Source organism: Ursus maritimus, unplaced genomic scaffold, assembly GCF_017311325.1.
Source record: "Ursus maritimus isolate PB19 unplaced genomic scaffold, ASM1731132v1 scaffold_12, whole genome shotgun sequence".
NCBI classification, from domain to species: Eukaryota; Metazoa; Chordata; class Mammalia; order Carnivora; family Ursidae; genus Ursus; species Ursus maritimus.
In genome coordinates, this window is record NW_024423564.1 from 68,262,189 (window position 1) to 68,288,437 (window position 26,249).

Consider the following 26,249-nt stretch of genomic DNA (forward strand, 5'->3'; position numbering starts at 1 on the left):
CAGTGCAGTGCTTTCCAGTATTTTCCCTTTCATGGACTACTGTGGATTTACTGTTTGGAAAAATTTATGTCCTGCAAGCAAACTATATTTATTAGTAATCATATTACCATAAAAATTTAATTATCACTTGTAGGTTCCTATAGGCGCAAGATGACTAGTGCATACAGCATTGAGTTGTGCAATTCTAGTTCATGGTAAAAAAAAACAAAACAAAACCCAAAACATAAAAAACCCAAACCCTGAAATTGTAATTAGCCTTAGTAACCTTACTGTAAGTATAACCACAATAGGGAAAAGTGAATGTGTACAATTCCTAATTACTACTCAAATTAAATCTAGCTAAAAAAGGAAAAATAAATTACTCAGAAGTTTGACAGGCCATAATATGCTTTGAATCAGAAGAATACACATCTTCTAAACAATTCATTATGTCAGTCTCAAACATTTTGGTCTTAGGACCCCTTTACATTGTTAAAAATTACTGAGGACTCCCAAAGAACATTTGCTCATGTGGGTCATATCTATCGATATTTACCATATTAGAAATGAAAATTTAAATAAGGGGCCTGCTTTGGAGTTAGATCTCTCCAAGAAAGTGACATTTAAGCTGAGATCTGAAGAATGCAAAATATAAAATCTGTCAGTGTTTCCAGTCAGTTTGACAAATGAATCATAATCATTTCCCAGTACCACTCCAAGTTGGAAAATGTGAAGCCCAGTCTAGTCACAGAAACTTAAGAAAAGCTTGATTAACATACTTTAACAACAGTAATAACTAATATTTACTGGTGACTTACTATATGTGAAAGTGTCCTGTGCTAAGGGCTTTATAAGCTTTTATCATTTAATCCTCATAGCAATGATATAAGCTACATAATATTATTATCCCCATTTCACAAATGAAAGAAATGAGATTTGAAGTGTTAACTAATTTGACTATTAAATTGTGGGGATAGAACTTGGATCCACAACCTGAAATTTTTATAGCAACAAATAAATAAAGGAACAGCAAACAATAAAGCAAGTTCTGCATTGTATAATAACTCTTATTTTTAGTAATTACTGTAACTTGCACTAACCTATTTATAGTAAGTTATTAGTATAACTCAAAGTATTGTTGACATGTTGAAATTATTCCCTAAAAATGCTTCTGGGTTAAACCTTTTTTTTTTTTTAAGATTTTATTTATTTATTTGAGGAGGGGGAGAGAATGTACGAATGGTGGGGGAGGGTGGAGAGGAGCAGAGGGGGTGGGAGAGAGAGAGAGGGAGATAATCTCCAGCATACTCCACGCTGAGCATGAGCCCAGTGTGTAGCTTGATCCCACAACCCGAGATCATGACCTGAGCCAAAACCAAGAGTCTAGTGCTTAACGGACGAGCCACCGAGGTACCCCTGGGTTAAACCTATTTTTATGTGCATTTTTATAAGAGATGAAATACAACTAACTGGTGTAGATGAGAGACAGTACAATTGTATTTGCAATGCCATGTCATTTAAATATTCCATGTGCTATGGCAGATGACTGTTAGCACAACACAATTTGAATTTTTCACCTTTTTCTTTTCAGTTTCACCTCCAGATGAATTTCATTTGATTCGATTACTTTTAGATTCACATTTATTTTGAATATGTTACTGAACTAGAATAAAAGAAAGATACGTTACTCTTTTCCCAGGAGCCCTTATTCTTTATGGCCTCCACTATTGCAATGATTTTTACCATTGTGAAAATTCAAATTTTTTAGAGTTTTAAAGTGTAAAAATTGCGGCTCAGCTCTTTAAAGCAACAAATGCCATATTACCACAGAAATAAAATCAGAAAAGGAGAAACATTTATTGAAAACCTTTTATATGCCAGATACGTTAAAGTCCATTGTCTAAATCACCACAACAACCCTACAAAAGGTATTATCTCTATTTTACAGATGGGAAAAAATGCCTCCCCCCCCAAATTAAATACCTTATTCAAATTCCCACAGCTACTTTTAAGTAGAGTCAGGATTTAAACCCAAATGTATTTGATTTCAGAGGGATTTCAAAGTTCTGTCACATTACTTAAAAACTGTAAGCAGTTCAGTCAATAAATACTTGCCAGTTGGGAGATAATATTTGTCAAACATGTTTGACAAAAGATTGGTATTTAAGATATATAAAGAACTTTTGCAACTCTATAATAACAAGACGAGCAACCCAATATAATATGGGCAAAAGATGTAAATAAACACATCACAAAAGTTTATATACAAATGGCTAATAAACAGGGGCACCTGGGTGGCTCACTCAGTTAAATGTCCAACTCTTGGTTTCAGCTCAGGTCATGATCTCAGGCTTGTGAGATCAAGCCCCAAGTTGGGCTCCATGTTCAGTACCAAGTTTGCTTGAGATTCTCTCCCTCTCCCTCTGCCCCTGCCCCTGCTCATGCACGTGCTCTCTTTCTCGCAAGTAATATAAATAAATGAAATCTTAAAAAAAAACCCAAATGACTAATAAACACATTAAAAAAACACTCAACATCATTAATCACCCGTGAAATGTAAACTAAAACCACAGTGAGATATTACCGAATTCTTGCCAGCATGGCTAGAATTAAAAAGCAAAATATTGGCAAGGATGTGGAGCAATCAGAAGTCTTATACATTGTTGTTGGGAGTATAAAATGTTATAACTGTTTTGGGAAAAGGTCTATACATTCATCTATACTATGATCCAGAAATTCTACTCAAGTACTTACTTAAGATAAATGAAAGCATATTTCAACAATATCAACAAAAAACCTTGTACAAGAATGTTTATAGCAACTTTAGTAATAATAACCCCAAACTGGAAATAGCCTGGTTGTACATGAACAGAAGAATGGCTAAATAAACTGTTATATTTATACATGGACTACTACTCAGCGGTACAAAGGAGCAAAAAACTGGGATGCTTGGGTGGCTCTGTCAGTTAAGCATCTGTCTTTGGCTCAGGTCATGATTCCAGGGTCCTGGGATCGAGTTCCGCATGAGGCTCCCTGCTCAGTGGGGAGCCTGCTTCTCTCTCTGCCTGCTGCTCTCCCTGCTTTGTGCTCTCTCTAATAAATAAATCTTAAAAAACAAAACAAAAAAACAAAGGAGCAAACTACTGATACATGCAGCAACATGAATACATCTTAAGAATATTAAGCTAAGTGAAAAAAGCCTCACTTAAAAGGGTATATGTTGTTTGACCTTATTATAGGAAGTTCTGCAATAGGCAAAGCTAATTGATAGTTTAATAAAATTAGGACACTGGTTGCCTATGGAGGGGATTGGCATGAGAAAATTTTCTAGGGTACTGGTAATGTTCTGTATCTTGATTTTTTAAAAAAAATTATTTTTGGATTGTTTGTAAGTGTATATAAGTACAAATAATTTTGGTATGTTGATCTTGTAACCTTGTTGACCTGGTTATTATCTCTAATAGTTTCTGTGTAGAGTCCATAGGATTTTCTATGTATAAGATCATGCCACCTATGAATAGTGTTAGTAGTTTTATTTCTTCTCTTCCAGTTTGGATGCTTTTTATTTTTTTCACCATTTCCCCTTCCTCAGTCACCTTTGCAGTCTGCTCCTACTCTACCCAGTCTTGGAATAAATGTCTCCTGGGTATGTCCATTTATGTATCTCTTTAGATCATCAATCTCACTATGTCCAAGACTGAAATCAGAATCTAAGACTGAACATTTCTACAAAAATCCTCCTCCTCCAGAGTCCCCTATCTTGGTAATGACATCACATCCAACTAATTGTTCGGGTAGAAATCATCCCTAACTCCTCCATTTTCCTTACCTGTCATATCTAATCCACCTGTAAGTCCTGATGGTTCTGTTTGCTAAATATTTCTTTTTTTTTTTTTAAAGATTTTTAAATTTATTTTTTCGAGAGAGAGGGGGAGAGAGAGAATGAGCAGGGGGAGGGGCAGAGGGAGAAGCAGACTCCCCGCTGAGCAGGGAACCCAATTTGGGGCTCGATCCCAGAATGCTGGGATCACGCCCTGAGCTGAAGACAGACGCTTAACGACTGAGCCACCCAGGCGCCCCCAACACTTACAACTTTCTAACAGCTTCCTGTTCAAGTCCAGAATGGCTTGAGTCCCTGCCTGCTTTCTTCCCATTGTTCTTTGTATAAAGATCAAAATATGGCCTGCAAGGCCTTGCAAGAGAGGCCTCTGCTTACTTCTCTAGACATTATCACACTGGCTTTCTTTTGCTTCCTTGAACTAGACACTCATTGAACTTTAAGTACCAAAAGAGCAGAGATCATGCACCAGTATATAGTTAGGGCCTGAAAATGGTAGATACCAATAAATATTAGTTGAGTAAATACAGATTATGTGCCAAGGTGGAGATGGATATATTCATTATCTTGATTGTGATGATGGTTTCATGTATGTATGTCAAAACTTATGTCAAACTTAATATATGCCAAACCGTAACCATTTGTACACTTTAAAACAATTTATTTCATGCCAGTATTTTCTCAATAAAGCTGCTAAATCAACAACTGTATGTTCCTTTTTAGGGTCTTGGCACATTTTTTTTTTGTCTCAAATCTTCTTTTGCTCTTCTTCGCTCACCTAATTCATACCTATTCTTCAGTCTTGGCTTAAATATAATTCCTCAGAATCTAACTTGGAATCCCTCTTCCCATTTTTTTGGATTAGGTCTCCCTATTATGTATCCTATACTTTCCTTCAGAGCATTTCTCATAATTATGTATAATTATATAATAATTGTTTAATGTCATCTCTTCCCCTACACTCTAGGCTTCATGAGGATAGGAACCATGCCTTTCTTGTTCACGAATATATGCTAGGGTTATATTATAGGTCCATATTAACAAATAAAATATGTATCCATTTATTCTGTAGATATCCATTGAACTCTGCCATGAACAAGGTACTGTTCTCGGTTCTCAAGTTATAGTAGTGAACAAAACAGAAAAAAAAATCTCTGCACTCTTGGAATTTATATTTAAGAGCTGAGACATAGACAATTAAATAATCAGATGGTGGTAAATGCTATGGAGAAAAATGAAGTGGGGAAAGGAAGGTGAATGAGTAGTGCTGAGGTATATGGTGAATTTGTCTCATTGCCCATACAGACATACGGGGATTTAGAGTCTGGGCATTGAGGGATAACCTAGGAGCTCTAGACTCCTTGGAGTGGTGGGGCATAAAGGGTATTATGAGATTAGCCCCGAAAGTTTCAAGGCAATTAGTGAAGCTATATGAGTGTTGAGCAAGGGGAGGATGAGGAATCTTGCTAGGATCACACAGAATCCTGGGTTCCTTCTGTTTCTCTTGCAAATGGGGGTGTGGAAGTTAAATTGATTTTAGGTAGAGCCCATAGAGCTCTATTGTTTCCCGTGATTGCCACTGATTTCTAAAGTACCAACCACTGGCAAAATCTGTGGGACAAACAATCTGCTTAGTTTTAATCTCTCCCTGCCTTCACAATCTGGTTGACAAGATATATATTGGAAAAATAATTATGATATAAAACAATGTAATAAAAGTAATAGAAATGTAAATTGCTGAGGCACTTGGGTGGCTCAGTAGTTAAGCATCTTCTTTGGCTCAGGAATTCTGAAACTCTCCCGGGGTCCTGGGTCCTGGGATCGAGCTCCCTGGGGCTCCCTGCTCAGCGGGAAGCCTGCTTCTCCCTCTCCCATTCCCCCTGCTTGTGTTCGCTCTCTCACTGTCTGTCAAATAAATAAATAAAAATCTTAAAAAAAAAAAGAAAAAGAAATGTAAATTGCTAAAGGATCGAGGAAGGTGAAAATAATTGCCAAGCTGGAAGGTGAACCAGGGTAGAGGAAGGTAAAATTTCAACTAGCAGAAGTGGTAGGAAGTGCATTTTTAAGCAAATGAACATTCTATTTGAATGTGTTTCTTCTACCTCAAACTTAGCATGTGTAAAGCAGATATTTTCCACAAACTCAGATCTTTTTCCTGATTTCCTTATTTGTGATCATTCTCTCCAGTATTCAAACTATAAAACTTGTAACCACTCTCTCCCTCTAAAATAGTAAAAACCACAATGTCTACCATTTATTGATTCATTGCAGTGATCCAGACTTTGTACTAAATGTTTTACATTATGCAGCTTGTATGATCTGCTTTACAAAACTCAGTGAAAATGCAGTCCATCTCTTATTTCCCTAATTTAAATTATGACCAACCCAAGTCCCTATATAGTGTATTTAACAGAAAGATCAATATCACCCTTTCCCATAATGTCTGAAATACATTTCCCTTTCCCCTATATTGTCTGAAAGCATCAGAGTGTTTTTCATTCCAAACAGAAGGTGTATCTGATTTCCACTTCTAAACAGGGAGGAATTTTGGTGACTCTCAGTTGGCTATTATTGTTGTTGACAGATGGTACAGATGTCAGATACCTCCATAGTCTGGTGCTGCTTGTCTGACAACCACACAGCAAAATTTCACTGGCACAGCGTTTGGTGAAGCCTGGTAAAGTCCTTTCAAATGAAGATGATTCCATGGACAAAGTTTACTCTCTTGGTGGTCCAGTGGACCCAGGATGTTCCTCTTTGTACACTTTTAGTTCCTAGTCTATTCAGGCATACAACACGGTCTCTTCCTTTGTAAGGCCCTGTTGTCACGGAGAAGTTGTACTCAGCGAAGTTCAGGTATCCTCTCATGGTAGAGCCCACAATCAATGTCTCTTTATGAGAATCCCCCAAGAATAAAGCAATTTTTTTCTACTAGCAAAATGCAAAATGCATCATTGTGTCGCTCCCAGGGTCTTGGTTTGTTTGACAATTAATCCTCCCTGGTAACCAGAAATAGAGGGATCTGGAGTGTGGTATCTATTCTATTCTATTCTATTCTATTCTATTCTATTCTATTCTTTTCTTTTCTTTTCTTTTCTTTTTTTTTTTTTTTTTTTTTTTGAGAGAGAGAGTGCGAGCACACATGTGTCATTGTCTGGGGGAGGGGGAGAGAGAGAATCCTTTTTATTTTTTAAAGATTTATTCATTTATTTGAGAGAGAGAGCACAAGCAGTGGGAGCTGCAGGCAGAGAGAGAGGGAGAAGCAGGCTCCCCACCGAGGAGGGAGCCCGATGTGGGGCTTGATCCTAGGACCCTGAGATCATGACCAGAGCTGAAGGCAGATGCTTAACTGCTTCCGACTGAGCCACCCGGACTCCCCTAGAGAGAGAGAATCCTGACCAGGTTCCATTCCCAACACGGAGCCTGTTGCCTTAGGCTCCATCTCATGACCCTGAGATCATGACCTGAGCTAAAATCAAGAGTCAGGTATTTAACTGATTGAGCCATCCAGGTGCCCCAAGAGTGGTATCTATTCTTTTTTTTTTTAAAGATTATTTATTTACCAGAGAGAGAGGGAGAGAGCAGAGGAAGCAAGAGAGAACACGAGTTGGGGGGGGAGGGGCAGAGGGAGATGGAGGAGCAGGGAGCCTGACACGGGGCTTGATCCCAATCACAACCTGAGCTGAAGGCAGATGCTTAACTGTCTGAGACAACCAGGCATCCTATGTGGTACCTATTATTGAGTCTCAAAATGTTTTGCTACATTCTAATCACTAAACCTTCTTGCTTTCTTTGTATTTACATAAAAAGTTAAACTACGTAAGTGACCCTTTTTAAGACAAAGGCCAGTTTCTTTGTTTTAAAAAATAACTGTCAGCTACAATTCTGAAACTCTGATGTACTTACGATCTCTTGGGCTGTTGCTACGATTACATATTATTTTACATATGATTGGGCCCCCCACTCCAGAGATTGATTGATAGATCTGATATAAGACCTAGAAATCAGCATATTTTAACAAATATGTGTTGATTCTGAAGTAGATGGTCTGCAGACCATCTTTGGGAAATACTGAAGAGTTTCTTTCACACTCTCGAACTTTATGCCATTCTAATTACTTGTCCCTGATCTCCCTCCCTCTCTCCTCTCTTCTCCTTAAAGCCTTGCTCATGCCTTGCACATGTACATGTTCATATATCTGTTTAGGCATTATCTTCCCATGTTTCCCTCTTCTGTGTGTGTGTGTGTGTGTGTGTGTGTGTGTGTGTGTGAGAGAGAATGTTTTGGAGAGTGGGGAAATAGCATCTTCATTATTCTGGCAAATCTCGCTTTATCCTTTAAAACTGTATTCAGGGGCACTTGGGGGGCTCAGTTGGTTGAGTGTCTGCCTTCGGCTCAGGTCACGATCCTGGGATCCTGGGATCAAGCCCTGGGATCAAGCCGCATGTCACTGGGATCCCTGCTCAGTAGGTGGTCTGCTTCTCCTTCTCCCTCTGCCCCCCCTCCAATGCTTGCTCTTCTCTCTCTCAGATAAATAAAATCTTAAAAAAACAACAACAACTATTCAGATGTCAGCTTTTTTGTGACTCTTTCAGGTTGAAAAAGAAAGACTTTTTTTTTTTTACATTGCTTCTTATATATTGTAAGTACCACTCTAAATTGTTTAGATTGTAAATTCTTTGAGGACAGGGACAGTATAGGTAAGAAACAAAAGCAACAGACTAACTATTCTAGAAAATTAGAGCCTAGAGTAAGTGATATTTAATTGAGATCTGAAGTTTGAGCAAGAGTTAACCAGATTAAGAGGTATGAGGAAAGTATCTCAAGTAGAGAGAATAACATATGCAAAGTCCTAGAGGTGAGAGAGTGACACATTCAAGACTGACAGAAATTTAGTAGAGTTTGGCTAGGGTCAGATCAAAGAAGGTCTCGTAAGAGTCTTAAGCCAATTAGAAAACTAACTCTGCTATTTGGAGAAAGAATTAGAATTAGGATAAAAGTGGAGGCAGAGAGAATGGGTTTTGGAAAACTATAGCTGTTAGAAAATAATGTTGATCTGGGTTAGTGGAACCCATGAAAAAAAGTGGTTGGATTCTAGACATATATAGAAAGTAGTCAACATGACTTTGATTAGATATTGGGAGGATTGGTGGTAAGGCAACAATTGGAGACAAGAATGACTGCCAGTTTTCTGGCCTTACGGTGGCACCATCTTGGCCTTGGTGCCAAGATAAAGGGGCCGGAGAAGGGGAAGGAATGTATGTGGATGGTTGAGTGCAGTGTTAGGTGGGAAAGATGTTGAGTTCAGCCTTTTTTTTTTTTTTTAAGATTTTATTTATTTATTTAACAGAGATAGAGACAGCCAGCGAGAGAGGGAACACAAGCGGGGGAGTGGGAGAGGAAGAAGCAGGCTCATAGCAGAGGAGCCTGATGTGGGGCTCGATCCCATAACACCGGGATCACGCCCTGAGCTGAAGGCAGACGCTTAACGACTGTGCCACTCAGGCGCCCCTGAGTTCAGTCTTTAACATGTTGAATTTGAAATGTTCATGAGACATCCAAGCATAGATAACAAGTGGTGTTTGGAAGAGGAAGAGGTTTGATGTTGAGAATGGGAGAGCTATCCGGTGAAGAAAACATAATATGAATGAATGCCTGATAATGTTGTGAGCCCAAATAAAATTGGCGAACCTAATTTTCAACAGTACCATTCAAACTAATTATGTGATATTTAACAGTGTCTTGTCAGGTCAATACAGCAAGATGGATGAATCTAAAAAACATTATGCTTAGTAAAAGAAACTTTACTCAAGAATATATACAATATGGTTCCATTCATATGAAGTTCTAGAGTGGGCAAGGCTAATCTATGGCCAAAAATAAAATAAAATAAAATAAAATAAAATAAAATAAAATAAAATTAGAATAGTGGTTGTCACTGAAACAGGTAGGGGGGTAGGGATTGACTAGGAAATGGCATGAGGGAACTTTCTGAGATGTGGCTATATTATCCCTTTGAAATACTATTAGGGTCATTTGTTCCTGTTTGCATTAGGTTTATAGTTTCTACCCCCATCTTTGTTGATTTAATTTTATTTTTTGAGCATGTAGAACATCATGAACATGTTTCTGTAGTCAAAACTATGCAGATATGCTCAAGGGGTGTTACTCTCCACCATATCCCTCTACCATTGTAGTTAATTAATTTCACTGATTTCTGGTTTATTCTTCGTCTATTTCTTTTTGCAAAAATAAGCAGATACATTTATGTATTTTTATTTCCCAATTCTTTATCACACAAGAAAGTAGCATGCTTTATTTTTATTAAAAATTTTTTATTATTGAAATATAGTGGACATACAATGTTAGTGTCAGGTGTATAGCATATTGTTTAGATAGTTCTGTACATTATTTAGTGCTCACCATAAGTGTAGTCACCATCTGTCACCATGCAATGTAATTACAATAATATTGACTATATTCCTTATGCTGTACTTTTCATCTCTGTGACTTACTTATTTTATAACTGGAAGTTTGTACCTTTAATCCCCTTCACCTATTTTGCCCACCCTCCCCACACTCCTTCTGTCTGGCAGCCACCATTGTTCTCTGTGTTTATGTGTCTGTTTCCATTTGTTTATTTGTTTTGTTTTTTAGATTCCACATGTAAGTGAAATCATATGGTATTTGTCTTTCTTTGCCTGACTTACTTCAGTTAGCATAATACCCTCTGAGTCCACTCATGTTGTCACAAGTAAAAAATAGCATAGTTTAGATACTCTTTGGAAGTTTGCTTTTTTTCCCCACTTAACAACATATGCTGGAAATCACTCCATATCAGTTAATAGAGATTTTTTTTTTAAACAACTGCACATGCATACCTTATACATACCTTGAGGTATGTATGCATTATAGTACTGTGGTTTATTCAGTCAATCTCCTATGTTTGGGTATTATTTTGCTGCAATAAATAAACTTGCATATGATTATGTAGATATTATTGCAGAATAAATTCTTATTAGTGGGATTGCTAGGTCAGAGGATAAAACTGAATATGTAGCTTTGTAGTTATTGCCAAATTCCCCCTTCAAAGGGTTATACCAGTTTCCATTCTTAGCAGCAGTTTATGAGTGCCTATTTCCACATGGACTCACCAAGGGAATGAGTTGTCATACTTTTAAATTTTTGCCCATCTAGTGGGTGAGAAATGGTAGTCAGTATATTTTTAAATTGCATTTTTCAAGTTATGAGTGAAGTTGAACATCTTTTCATATATTTAAGGATCGTTTAAAAATTGAACACATTTTTATATCTTCCTTTGTAAATTTTCTATTGATGTCTCTTCTCCATTTTTTCCTCAGTATCTCAAAGGGCTTGTGAGGGATTTTTGCTTCAAATTTTAGAAGGGTTTTTGGTTTTTTTCTCAGTTTTTAAAAGGACCTCCAGATTTTGTTGTCCTCCTTCTTAACTTTTAGAAGTCCTTCAGCAAGTTGTCATTTGTCTTTTGACTTTATGATGTTTGGGACCATACAATTGTTTCTTCATTTTTGTGTAATCAAGTTTAACAATCTTTTCTTTTATCCTTCTGGATTTTTATTATAGTTAAAAGCTTCCCCCTGTATCCGGGTTATAAAGAAACCTACCCATGTTTTCTTCTGGTACTTGTATAGTTTCATCTTCTGCATTTAGATCTCTGAGCCCTTTGAAGTTTATTCTTGTATATGGTATGAAAAGTAGATCTAATTTTCTTTCTTTTGCAGTTGTCCTAAAGTCATTTATTTAAAAGTCCATCTTTGCCCTTGTGATTTGAAATGCCGCTTTTATCATGTACTTCCAAACTGAGTCAGTTTCTGAACTTGCTGTTTTATTCCATAGGTCTTTCTGTGTACTCATGTGCCAGTATGACTTTTAAAGGTTTTACATGTTTTATATCTGGTAGTAATACCTACTTAGAGCTTTCTCTTTTCAGTGTTTTCTTACCTATTGTTTTGTGTCTTTTTTTCCATATGAATTTTAATACAACTTGTCTAGCTCCAGAAAAAGAAGTTTGTTGGTATTCATTATGTTAACTTAGGGCATACTAAAATTTTGATGCTGTTGAAACATCCTAACTAACAGGCACTTTTGATCTTTACAGAATGTTTTATGGGTTTCTTTCTTTCTTTTTTTTTTTTTTAAGATTTTATTTATTTATTTGGCAGAGAGAAAGAGAGTACAAACGGGAAACAGCAGAGGGAGAGGGAGAAGTAGGCTCCCCTCTGAGCAGGGAGCCCGATGCAGGGCTCGATCCCAGGCCCTGGGATCATGACCTGAGCTGAAGGCAGATGCTTAACTGACTGAGCCACCCAGGCACCCCTGTTTTATGGGTTCCTTCATACAGACTTGAACATTTCTTAAGTTTATTCTGATTATTTTGTCCTTTTTATTGTTGTTGTAAAGGACGTTTTCTCCTATATTGTCTTATTTTGTTGACTTTTTTCAAAGATCCAGGATTTTAATTTATTAATTTCATCAACTAATTTCTGTTCTCCACCTCATTAATTTCTGCTTTCACCGTTCTTATTTGCTGTGTTTTCTTTCCGTTTAATTTTGTTCTTGTAGCTTTTTGAGATGGAAATTTAATTAGTTTCATTATTTTATTTTTATTGATATAGATGCTTAATGCTATGAATTTTTTCTTTTGATCACTGCTTTAAAGGGATACCATAGATTCTGATATGTAGTGTTTTTGTTGTTATTTTTCAGAAATCCCATCATTTCTGTTTGTATTTCCCCCTTCACTCAAGAGTTATTTAATAGAAGACTTTTTTTCACTTTTAGGTCAAGGGTCTTTTTGTTTCTTTAATTTTGTTGCTTTATAATGATAGCTTGTTGTTTTAATGTTACTGCTTTCTGGAATTTACCGATGTTTTTTGATCAGTTTTTGTGAACATTCCATGTGCACTTGAGAAGAAGGTATTCTATTTTCAGAGTGCAGTGTTTTATTTATACTGATATCTATATCTGTCTTCATGAGCTCTTATTGATTATATTGTTAGATCTTTCTGTATGCATCCTTTTTTTGAGGATTTTTTTTCCTATTTTTTCATTTGCGAGCGAGCGAGAGAGAGCACAAGCACCCGGGAGGGTCTGAGTCAGAGGGACAGGGAGAAGCAGACTCCCCACTGAGCAGGGAGCCAGACATGGGGCTCAATCCCAAGACCCTGGGACCATGACCTAAAGGCAGATGCTTAACTGACTGAGCCACCCAGGCACGCGTCTATATGCATTCTTTTTTTTTTTTAAAGATTTATTTATTTCTTTATTAGACAGAGACAGCCAGCGAGAGAGGGAACACAAGCAGGGGGAGTGGGAGAGGAAGAAGCAGGCTCCTAGCGGAGGAGCCTGATGTGGGGCTCGATCCCAGAATGCCGGGATCATGCCCTGAGCCAAAGGCAGACACTTAACGACTGCGCTACCCAGGCGCCCCTCTATATGCATTCTTATTGTTGGTCTGCTTTACCTATCTTTTATTAAGAGTGGTATGTTAAAGCATTCCACTACTAGTGGTTTCTATCAATTTCGTATTTTTTCTTCTGGTGTTTCTGCTTTATATGGGTGGGTTTTGTCTTCATCTTTAATTTTGGCTTTTAACATTATAAAATATCTTACTTTGTCTTATTTAATAATTTTGGCCTGATTCTACTTCATCTTTTTTTTTTTTTTTAAGATTTTATTATTTAACAGAGAGAGAGACAGCCAGCGAGAGAGGGAACACAAGCAGGGGGAGTGGGAGAGGAAGAAGCAGGCTCCCAGTAGAGGAGCCCGATGTGGGGCTTGATCCCAGACCTCTGGGATCACGCCCTGAGCCGAAGGCAGACAGTTAACGACTGAGCCACGCAGGCGCCCCTGATTCTACTTCATCTGAAAACAGAATTGCTTTCTTATTGTTTCCATTTCCTTATTATTTCTTTGCTCATTCCTTTTTTAAAAGTATTTCTAAATCTCTGTTTGGTGTATATCTTATATTCAACATAAATTTAGATTTTCTTATGAGCCAATTGAAAATCTCTTTCAATAAGCAAATTAAGCTCATTTCCTTTTTAAAAAAATTTTATTTAGATTCAATTAATATATATTATTGGTTTCAGAGGTATAGGTCAGTGATTCATCAGTCTTATATAATACCCAGTGCTCATTACATCATGTCCCCCCTTAATGTCCCTCACACAGTTACCCCATTCAGCCAACCCTCTCCCCTCCAGCAACCCTCAGTTTGTTTCCTATGCTTAAGAGTCTCTTATGGTTTGTCTCCCTCTCTGATTTCATCTTGTTTTATTTTTTCCTCTCTTCTCCTATGATCCTCTGTTTTGTTTCTTAAATTCTACATATCAGCGAGAGCATATGATAATTGTCTTTCTCTGATTGGCTTATTTCGCTTAGCATAACACCCTCTAGTTCCACCCGTGTTGTTGCAAATGGCAAGATTTCATTTTTTTGATGGCTGAATTCCATTATATATATTTCCATTATATAATCCCATTCCACTATATAATAGATAATATAATATATATAATTCCATTCCATTATATAATATATAATATATATATAATTCCATTATATATATATATTCCATTATATGTATATAAATTTGGCTATTGTGGACATTGCTGCTATAACATTAGGGCGCAGATCGCTACATTTGTATTTTTGGGGTAAATACTTAGTAGTGCAATTGCTGGGTCGTAGGGTAGCTCTATTTTCAACGTTTTGAGGAACCTCCATACTGTTTTCCAGAGTGGCTGCACCAGCTCGCATTCTCACCAACAGTGTAAAAAGGTTCCCCTTTCTCCACATCCTCACCAACATCTCTCGTTTCCTCAGTGGTTAAGTTTAGCTATTCTTACCCGTGTGAGGTGGTATCTCATTGTGGTTTTGATTTGTATTTTCCTTATGTCAAGTGATTTGTAACATTTTTTCATGTGTCTGTTGGTCATTTGTATGTCTTCTTTGGAGAAATGTCTATGTATGTCTTCTGCCCATTTCTTGATTGGATTATTTGTTCTTTGGGTGTTGAGTTTGATGAGTTCTTTATAGATTTTGGATACTAGCCCTTTATCTGATATGTCATTTGCAAATATCTTCTCCCATTCTGTTGGTTGTCTTTTGGTTTTGTTGACTGTTTCTTTTGCTGTGCAAAAGCTTTTTATCTTGATGAAGTCCCAATAGTTCATTTTTGCTTTTGTTTCCCTTGCCTTTGGAGACGTGTCTAGCAAGAAGTTGCTGTGGTAAAGGTCACAGAGGTTGCTGCCTGCGTTCTTTAGGGTTTTGATGGATTTCTGTTTCACATTTAGGTCTTTCATCCACTTTGAGTCTGTTTTTGTGTCTGGAGTAAGGAAACGGTCCAGTTTCATTCTTCTGCATGTCGCTGTCCAATTTCCCAGCCCTGTTTGTTGAAGAGACTTTCTTTTTTCCATTGGATATTCTTTCCTGCTTTGTCAAAGATTAGTTGACCATAGAGTTGAGGGTCCATTTCTGGGTTCTCTATTCTGTTCCATTAATCTATGTGTCTGCTTTTGTGATAGTACCATACTATCTTGGTGATTACAGCTTTGTAATAGAGCTTGAAGTCTGGGATTGTGATGCTACCAGCTTTAGTTTTCTTTTTCAACATTCCTTTGGCTATCCAGGGTCTTTTCTGGTTCCATACAAATTTTAGGATTATTTGTTCCAGTTCTGTGAAAAAAGTTGATGGTATTTTGATAGGGATTGCATTGAATGTATAGATTGCTCTGAGTAGCATAGACTTTTTAACAGTATTTATTCTTCCAATCCACGAGCATAGAATATTTTTCCATTTCTCTGTGTCTTCCTCAGTTTCTTTCCTGAGTGTTCTATAGTTTTCTGAGTACACATCCTTTGCCTCTTTGGTTAGGTTTATTTCTAGGTATCTTATGGTTTTGGGTGCAGTTGTAAATGGGATTGACTCCTTGATTTCTCTTTCTTCTGTCTCATGGTTAGTGTATAGAAATGCAACTGATTTCTGTGCATTGGGTTTTATATCCTGTCGCTTTGCTGAACTCCTGTTTGAGTTCTAGCAATTTTGGGGTGGAGTCCTTTGGGTTTTCCACAAAGAGTATCATGTCAGGTGCAAAAAGTGAGAATTTGACTTCTTCTTTGTTGATTCAGATGCCTTTTATTTCTTTTTGTTGTCTGATTGCTGAGGCTAGGACTTCTAGTACTATATTGAACAGCAGTGGTAATAGGGGCATCCCTGCCATGTTCCTGACCTTCGGGGAAAAGCTCTCAGTTTTTCCACATTGAAAATGATATTTGCTGAGGGCTTTTTATATATGTTAAGCCCATTTCCACTTATTGATGTGACTGACATATTTGATCTCAGTGCTGTTGTATTATTATTTATGTTTTAATTTGCTGTATTATATACTGGGAGCTTTTCTTTTTTCTATGCCTTTGTTCTCTTAAGATTTCTTTTGACATATGAAAAATCTGTTGTTTTTTATTCTAGTGGTTATCTTTAATGTTTATGCTTTTTATCATGCCTACAATAATCTTTCTTTAACTTAATCTTTTACTTTTTGGTTTGTCAGTTTTATTTTTAATATTTTTAAAGACTTTATTTTTAAATAATTTCTACACCCAACGTGGGGCTCAAACCCACAACCCTGAGATCAGGAGTCACATGCTCCACCAACTGAGCCAGCCAGGCACCCCTGTGGTTTGTCATTTTTAAATGGTATCCTTTGAATCTCACTATTACCTTTACCATAGTTAATGATCTTATTTTACTTTCTACTTTCTCTCTTTTTCTCCTTGAAGCATATAGTGTATTACATTTATATACTATTTTGTCCTAACTTTTAAAAATATAAAAGCTTTTACTTATTTTTGTTGAGATGAAATTCATACAACACAATCATTTTAAAAGTATACAACTTACTGGCATTTGATGCATTCACAGAGTTGTGCACTACTACCTTTCTGATATTTTGATACTTTTTCATCACTCCAGGAGAACACCCTGTATTTATTAAATTGTCATTCTTATCCTCTGGAAACCTGTAACCTGCTTTGTGTCTCTAGGGATTTGCCTGTTCTGGGTATTTCATGTAAATGAATCATCTCATATGTGACCTTTTGTGTCTGGCTTCTTTCTCTTAATGTTTTCAAGTTTATCCAAGTTGTAGGATCGTACTTTTTTATTTTATAATTGAATAATATTCTGTTGTATGGACATACCACAATTTGTTTATCCATTCATCAGTTGATGGATATTGGATTGTTTCTACCTTTTGGCTGTTATGAATAACACTGCTATAAACATTTGTGTACAAGTTTCTGGGTGGTCATATGTTTTTATTTTTCTTGGGTATATACCTAGAAATGTAGTTGCTGGGTCATATGGTAATTTTGTGTTCAACTTTTTAAGGAACTGCCAAATTGTTTTCTATACTGGCTGTACCATTTTACATTCCAACCAGCAATGTAAAAGGGTTTCTCCTTCTTTACATTGTTGTCAACACGTTATTTTCTGTTGTTTTGATTATGGCCATTACAGGGGGTGTGAACATTGTGGTTTTGATTTACATTTTCTTAATGATCAGTGATGTTAAATATCTTTTAATGAGGGACGCCTAGGTGGCACAGTCGGTTAAGTAGTCCAACTCTTGGTTTCAGCTCGGGAGTGGGATTGAGCCCTGCATTGGGGTCTGCACTCAGTGTGGAGTCTGCTTTGGACTCTTTCTCCCTCTCCCTCTGCCGCTCCCCCCCCCCACCCCGCTAGGTCGTGTGCTCTCTCTCTCTCTGGAATAAAGAAAGAAATCTTTAAAAAAACCCAAATATTTTTTTAAGATTGTATTTATTTATTTGACAGAGAGCTAGAGAGAGCCAGAGAGCACAAGTGTGGAGAATGGCAGAGGGAAAGGGAGAAGCAGTCTCCCTGCTGAGCAGGGAGCCCACCTCAGGGCTTCACCTGAGCCCCGAAGGCAGACACTTAACTGACTGAGCCACCCAGGTGCCCCAACCCAAATATTTTTCAAAGAGTTTTTTTATAGCAGCTTTTTTATGGTAGTCTAAAAGTTATTATATCATTAATTTGTGTTTTTACATGATTTTAAGGGGGGAATGGACAAAATATTGTTTTGTAAAAAATGTAATAAACTTGAAATAGATTTATTACAAAGATACATGTCATTTTTCAATATGAACAGATACTTGTGTTCTGTACTTCTATGTGGGTGTCTTGGGTGATGTGCGTGTTATAGATAAATGAAAGCAAGATTTAATTCAGGTAATACTGTTAATGTATGTTCTTTCACCTTACATCTTTGATTTAACTTGGTTACCTTAATGAATTTTGTTAGAAAGGTCTTAAAAGGCTTATATATTCAGTCTTTTACTTATGTAGATAATGCTATATAATGTGTACCAATATGTAACATTACTTTCACCTGTAAATCATAAATTTAACAGTGTGGTATAGGGTTTATGTATACCTTATGTTGGCATAGTCACCCTATAAAGATCTAAGCTAAATTGTATATTCAGTTGATGACATTTATCATTGAGTCTGATAAAGTAGTATTATCTTTCAGTTAGTACTTGCAGATTACGGTGTTTTTAACAATTAGGTATTTTGAAGAGTTTGTTTTCTTTGTCACTCTCCTAAGCAGCTTTGATCGTGTGGTATGTTGATACAGATTGACAGGAGAAAAAGTAATATATTATAGAACAAGTACTGTAAGTATTACAAGAAAAAGTATCTATTTGGTGTATCATAAAAGGGTTCAGTGTCTACCTTTAAGAAAGGAGGGGCCACTGAACATTAGCTGTCCAAGGGAGGCTATCACTGTATATAGCTTTGTCTGCTCCTGTTAGAGAAACTTCATATGCTCTAGAATATGCAGTTAGCAAAGCTTTGGATCTCACAAAAGCCTGAATACATCTTTGATTGGTTATATATTAAAGGAAATAGCCCACAGCATGGTGCCAGACAAGTGTAGAGCCCAACCAATTTGATCCTTAAGCAGGGAGAAGAATTCTATTCATCATTAAGAGGTTGGATTGTAAAATGTTGTAATTATTTTGGCCTAAATTGGTTTAAAGCTTTTTTTTTTTTCAATAAAACTTCTCTTCAAATTGCAAGGCAAGAAGACAGTTTTCATTTTGACGACCTTTCCTGCATTGTGTTTTTCTTCAAGTCCTCCCACCCTACCCTGTGGCCTACTCTGTTTACTGTTCAAAGCTGAATCATAATGTGCATCTGGAGGGATCCTGAATCATGTGACTGACTGAAGTGTCTCTTGTCATTTATTAACATTCTTTGAATATCTAATTTTGACATAGTATTTGGTTATATCATGAAGAAACTTGCTCCTGCTCTTGACTGTTTTAGAGGCGGGTGCATATGTAAAATTATTTTTTCTCTTTTTTTGTTTATATACAGTTTTTTGTTTTGTTTTTGTTTTTAAATTACAAAATGGAACAAAGAGTGACAGCCACATTAGGCCTTGACAGAGATCTTTTTACTTGAAGGACTACTCCTATAATGAATGATTTTTATTCAAGTGAATATTCATATATTTCTCTGACTCTAATTTGTATGAAATGACAGCCTGCAGACCATTTTGTTTGATTACAGTCCCTTCACCTTCATTATCTTTTATGTCTATTTAAACTCTGGACTTGCCATATCCATCTTGACCCTCCCCCACATCTCTCTGTTTGTATTTTCTTTCATTGCAATTTTCCTCTTTTCTCTTCTGTGGGCATTCACAGATTGTTTTTGGAGTTCATTAAAAAGGGAGTGTGTTGTCTGGGTAGAAAATTACATTTGCATGCCTGAGAGAGGCCTAAGGGTTTTTGTGGGGTTTGGCAAGGGTCCTGGCTCCCCCCCCCTTTTGGGAGGGAGGAATGAGAAAGGGGTAATAATAAGAAGGGATTTTTGGAAAGGAGAAAAGTAAGAGTTGTTGAGGTGATTTCTTCTGTCCCCATTTTTTCTTTCCATATTATATACATCTAAATGATTTTCTTTTCTTTTTTTCTGCATGTATAAACCACTTGACTAACAATAGAACAGATTAGAGGCCTTTCTTAGAACTATTTTGAATGCACGTAGAGTTCTGCAAAGCAGGGACCTTTCCTATGACGGTAATTGTACATTTACTAGTGAAGCTGGCAAATTGCTACATATATATATATTTTCCCCTTTTCTTTGTAGTAATTGGAGTGGGGTTTATATAGGAAAATTATTTCTTCAATATGAGATTTCATGTAAACTGGTATCTACATAGAGAGTTTAGCCATGTTTTGAATTAAGATTTCTCACAGAATTTAGGTTTTTAGGTATGTTTCTTTCTGAAGTTGATAATGTTCATCTTTTTTTTATTAAAGATAATAAAACCTTTATTAATAAAAAAAGATGACATCGTCTTATCCAAAACTTTTTATTTATGCCCAAGGACTCTATATTACAGCAATGAAAACTCAGAAAAATTCAGCTAGGTTTATAGTTAATACCAGAAATTGGGTGGTATAGGACCAAGGATGATCATGTGGGTCAGGAGTGGACAGGGAAATCAGCGAATTAATTGTGCTGTATCAGATATTCATTGGAAAGTAGGTTGATTTATAATAGATCTGGTTAATAGAGTTAAATCCTTTTTTTTTAAGTCTGACTGACTTATTACATACTTTATCCATTTAGCAAATATTTTTAATTGAATACTGACTGTTCCTTATACTCCCCTAGCTATCAGGACTGCAGAGATAAGTAAGACATAATAGCTGTCCTTAGGGAGCTTATGGTCCGTATGAGTATGTATATTTGCAGTTGTGTGTATATAATATCCATGAAGTCTGGAAACATTGATATTTTTATATATATTTAAAGTCAAAGAAGTCCTTGATGACAGGTATATTTGCCTGTGTTTCCAGACTTTTGGGTTACCATATGGGGTTTGCATTGTGTGGGAACAAAGTTAATAGTGTAAGTGCTTAGAAAAGTTGTATGTAAAATAATTTGGACTGCATCATCAAACTTCATTCTCTATTGGATAGTCCCATTATCAGATAAACATAGTTTTATTTCTTGCCGTTTAAAAAAAATCTTTTTTATAACTCTGTTAACTTCTGTTAGCTATTGTTTCTATTTCTTTATTATCTGTAGCAAAACTTTAAGAGGTTTCTATACTTGTTAACTCCCAATTTCTCTCTTATTTTCTCTTAAACCCATTTCAGCCAGTTCCCAGTCTGTCCTCATCAAAGTCACCAATGACCTCTACATTGCTAATTGTCATTTCTTTTTCTAACTTGACTATCAGTAGTACTGATAGCTGCTATCAGTAGTAGTATTTGATCACTCTCTGATCCTTGATTTATTTTCTTCACAAGGTTTCCAGGATACGACGTTCTTAAGTTTTTCTCTTACCTCCTTGGGCACCTACTTCTCAGTCTCTTTTAGTTGTTCTTCCTCTTCTCTTTTTCCCCTTAACTTAAAAATTTTTTAGAAAATATCACAGTAAAAAAGTTGACTGAAAATAAACATTATTTTCAATGTTTTATTCTATAGTTGCCATATGATATTATATTATTAGTTTCAGGTGTACAACATAGTTATTTGACAATTACAGTTGATCTTTCAACAACCTGAGTGTTGTTCTAAATATTTTGCATTTTACATTTAGTCTGTAACCCATTTTGAATTATTTTTTGTACAAAAGGTGAAGTTTAGGTCAATATTCTTTTTTTTTTCTTTCAGTTAGATGTTCAGTGTCCAACCCTATATAAGAATAAGACTATTCTTATTTCATTGAATTGCTTTTGCATCTTTGTCAAAAATCAGTTGGCTGGGGGCACCTAGGTGGCACAGCGGTTAAGTGTCTGCCTTCGGCTCAGGGCGTGGTCCCGGCATTATGGGATCGAGCCCCACATCAGGCTCCTCCGCTATGAGCCTGCTTCTTCCTCTCCCACTCCCCCTGCTTGTGTTCCCTCTCTCGCTGGCTGTCTCTATCTCTGTCGATTGAATAAATCAATAAAATCCTTAAAAAAAAATCAGTTGGCTGTATTTGTGTGGATCTATTTCTAGATTCTCTGTTCTGTTTCATTGATTTATGTGTTTATCCCATTACCACACTGTCTTGATTACTGTATTTATAGTAAGTCTTTTTTTTTTTTAAGATTTTATTTATTTGTTTATTTGAGAGAGAGAGAAGGAGCGGGAGCATGAGCAGGAGGGAGGAGCAGAGGGAGAGGGAGAAGCAGACTCCCTGCTGAGCAGGGAGCCTGATGTGGGACTCGATCCCAAGACCCTGGGATCATGACCTGAGCCAAAGGCAGACGCTTAACCAACTGAGCCACCCAGGCGCCCCATTTATAGTAAGTCTTCAGATCAGTTAGTGTGATTCTTCTAACCAATTATCTTTCAGAATTATTTTAGCTGTTCCAGTTCCTTTTAGAATTGGCTTGTCTAAATTTAAAAAATTTTTGAATTTGATTGGTATTATATTAAACCTATATATCAATTTTGGGAAAATTGAAATCTTTACTATGTTGAGTTTTTAATCTGTGAACAGCAGTAGGTATCTCTATTTAGGTCTTCCTGGGTTTCTTTCATCACTCATTTGTAGTTTTCAGCATATAGATCCTGTATATGTTTTGTTAGACTCATAATTACATATTTTACTTTTTTTGAAGTTTTTATAATTGGTTATTTCTTAAAATTTCAGTTTCCATTTATACATTGCTAGTATAAGGAAATACTGAATTTTATATGTTGACCTGTAACCAGCTCCTTGCTAAATGCACTTATTAGTTCTAGGAATTTTTTTGTTATTTCCTTGGGACTTTCTATGTAGACAGTCATGAATTTTTGAAAAGTGATAATTGTATTTCTTCCTTTTCAAACTGTAGGCTTTATATCACTTTTTCTTGCCATGTGGCACCAGCTAAGATTTCCAGTATGATACTGAATGGGAGTGGTGGAAGTATATATTCTTGCATTATTCTGGGTCTTAAAAGGAAGGCATTGAATCTTTGATCAGTTCGAATGTGTTGGCTGGAGAGTTTTTGTAGATAATACCCTTTATCAGGTTGAGGAACTTTCCTTCTATTCCTAGTTTGCTAAGAGTTTTGTTTTTTTTTTTAACTTTCTTTCCCATTTTTAAAAAAGATTTTATTTATTTATTTGTCAGAGAGCATAAGTAGGGGCAGTGGCAGGCAGAGGGAGAGGCAGGCTCCACACTGAGCAAGGAGCCTGAGTAGGACTCAATCCCAGGACCCTGGGATGATGACTTGAGCTGAAGGCAGACTCTTAACCAACTGAGCCACCCAGGCATCCCAAGAGTTTTTTAAAATTTATTTTTTATCATGAATGGGTGTTATGTTTTGTCGAAATGCTTTTTTTAAAAAATATTTTATTTATTTATTTGACACAGAGACAGCCAGTGAGAGAGACAGCCAGTGAGAGAGAGACAAGCAGGGGGAGTGGGAGAGGAAGAAGCAGGCTCCCAGCAGAGGAGCCTGATGTGGGGCTCGATCCCAGAACACCGGTATCGTGCCCTGAGCCGAAGGCAGATGCCCAACAACTGAGCCACCCAGGCGCCCCTGAAATGCTTTTTTCTGTATCTGTTCGTAAGATCATATTTTTTAATGTATATTGTTAATATGGTGGATTATGTAGGTTGATTTTCAAATATTGAGCTAACCTTACATTTACAGGATAAAGCCACCTTTGTTGTGGTGTGTTATTCTAGATTCAATATGCAGATATTTTGATGAGAATTCTTGTGTCTATGATCATGAGGGATATTGGTCTGTTGTTTTCTTCTCAACTTCTTTCTCTTCTCCTTCCTTCTTTACTTTATCTGATTTTGTCTGGTTTTAGTACCAGGGAAGTGCTGGTCTCATAACATGAGCTTGAAACTGTTTCTTTTACTTCTATTTTCTGGAAGAAATCATATAAAACTGGTGTTATTTCTTCTTTAAATATTTGGAAGAATTTGCCTGTGAAACCATCTGTTCTTGGGAGATTTATTTTTCAGAAGGAATTTACTTATTTATTTATTTATTTATTTATTCATTCATTCATTCATTCATTCATTCTTTAGAGATAGGGAGGGGGACAGAGGGAGCAAGAGAGAGAGAGAGAATCCTAAGTAGTCTCCATGCCCAGTTCAGAGCCCATCTTGGGGCTTGTTCTCACGACCCTGAGATCATGACTTGAGCCGAAATCAAGAGTCAGATGCTTAACTGACTGAGCCACTCAGGCGCCCCCGGAAGAATTTTAACTAGACATTTAATTTCTTTAATAAATATAGAACTATTCAAGTTACCTGTTTAATCTCTGGTGAGTTTTGGTAGTTCTGAGTTTTTGAGAGATTCATTCATTTAATCCAGTTTGTTGGATTTGTGTATGTAGAATTATCCATAATCATTCTTCATAATCCTTTTAATGTCTACATGGTCTGTAGCGACATTACCGCTTTCATTCCTAAAATTGGTAATTTGTGTCTTCTCTTTTTTTCTTTGTCAGTCTTGGTAGAGGTTTATCTTTTTTATTTATCTTCCAGAGAGCCAGCTTTTGGCCTCAATGATTTTTCTCTATTGTTTTTCTGTTTTCAAACTCTTCAAAAGTTTGGAGATTTTCCCATTATCTTTTTTTTTTCATTTTTAGTTGAAGTATAGTTGCCATATAATATTATATTATTAGTTTCAGGTGTATAACATAGTGATTTGACAATTACCATTGATCTTTCAACAGCCTGAGGGTTAGGGGTGCCAACCTCTGCACGTCAAAAATCCACTTACAACTTTTGACTTTTCTAAAGCTTAGCTACTAATAGCCTACTGTTGACTGCAGGCCTTACTGATAATATAAATAGCTGATTAACATTTATTTTGTATATGTATTATATTCTGTATTCTTACAATAAAGTAAGCTAGAGAAGAAATGTTATTAAGGAAATTATAAGGAAAATACATTTACAGTACTGTACTGTATTTATTGGTACTGTAAGCTTACATCATCTTTTCACAAATGAATTGTCTGTCAGTACCTACATCAGTATTGTCTTATATGATACAAAACACCATAGATATTGTATGTATTACTCACACAAGACATCAAAAATGAAAAAGGTAATGTGAAAAAGAAATTCATATTTATTTACAAGTAAAACAATTCATGGTTGATAACAAAGAAACAGCATATAATTGGTTTTTATAGTAGCCTAGTATAATCAACATGATTGCTTCATGGTAGCCTATATACTAATGAATGAGTTGTTATAAAGTTTTTATGGCATACAATACGACAGTCATATTCGTAGTACAGTATTGGAAACATTGTTACATTTTTTAAAAACCACTTACCTGTGATGATAGTGATACAGTTTCCCCAATTTGGGTGTGGTGGGGGAGAGATGTTTATACTGTATGTTAATCTTTTTTTTTTTCTTTAAAGATTTTATTTATTTGACAGAGGGAGTCACAGCGAGAGAGGGAACACAAACAGGGGGAGTGGGAGAGGGAGAAGCAGGCTTCCCGCTGAGCAGGGAGCCCGATGCGGGGCTCGATCCCAGGACCCTGCGGTCATGACCTGAGCCGAAGGCAGATGCTTAATGACTGAGCCACCCAGGTGCCCTGTATGTTAATCTTGAAAGCAAAGTTTTAAAACAGTAAGAAAACTAACACATTATTAATTTTTTATTAAATATCACTTGCCTTATGCTTGTATAAGGATAGGCGATTTCTACAAGTCTTGCACATGATGTTTGTTCTGCATGATGAATACTTAGGCACTGCTGCTGCTGGCATGAAACCGTCTCATACAGTTCTTTCTGTACAGTTATTACACAAAGATGCACACATACACAAAAGATAAGTTTATTAATTGTGCAGCATGGTGATTGTTTATTCGTTAACTGGAATAATGGACCATCATAAAGGCCTTTATTTTCATCTTCATGTTGAGTAGGCTGCGGTGAAAGAAGAGGAAGGGTTGGTCTTTCTGTCTCGGGGGCGGCAGAGGCGGAACAGGTGAGGAGGTGGGGGGGGCAGGAGAGGCAGGCACACTTGGTATAACTTCATAGAGATACATCATAATTTCTATCTGACTTTTTTGCTTTTTCATTTTTCTAAAAATGTTTCTATATAGTCCCAGTCCTTTTTCCACCATTTGCTTTGTTTCAGTGCTCGTATCATACAAGGGTCCATGATATAAATGAAGTTAAATCTGGCCCTTCAGCCAGATTGTCTAACTTCAGTTTGTTTTCTGGAACTCCTTTTCTATAGCTTCTTCCTCATTGTCTGGCACCAGTTCAGTAGCACTTATGTTCATTAAGTCGTCTTTTGTTAATTCCTCTCGTGTGGTGTCACATAGCTCTTGAATTTCTCCAAGAAACATATCTTGAAACCCTTCACCCCCTTCCCCCCC

At 36.5% G+C, this 26,249-nt stretch overlaps 1 protein-coding gene and 1 non-coding gene across 2 annotated transcripts in view; one reads left to right on the forward strand and one right to left on the reverse strand.

The window, feature by feature from the left end:
- Window positions 1-26,249, forward strand: part of ZSWIM5 (zinc finger SWIM-type containing 5) — a 197,658-nt gene that overhangs the window by 32,125 nt on the left and 139,284 nt on the right. The window lies entirely within an intron of this gene.
- TRNAR-CCU lies at window positions 16,454-16,526 on the reverse strand. Its single transcript has one exon. It is a non-coding gene; the product is annotated as a tRNA-Arg (tRNA).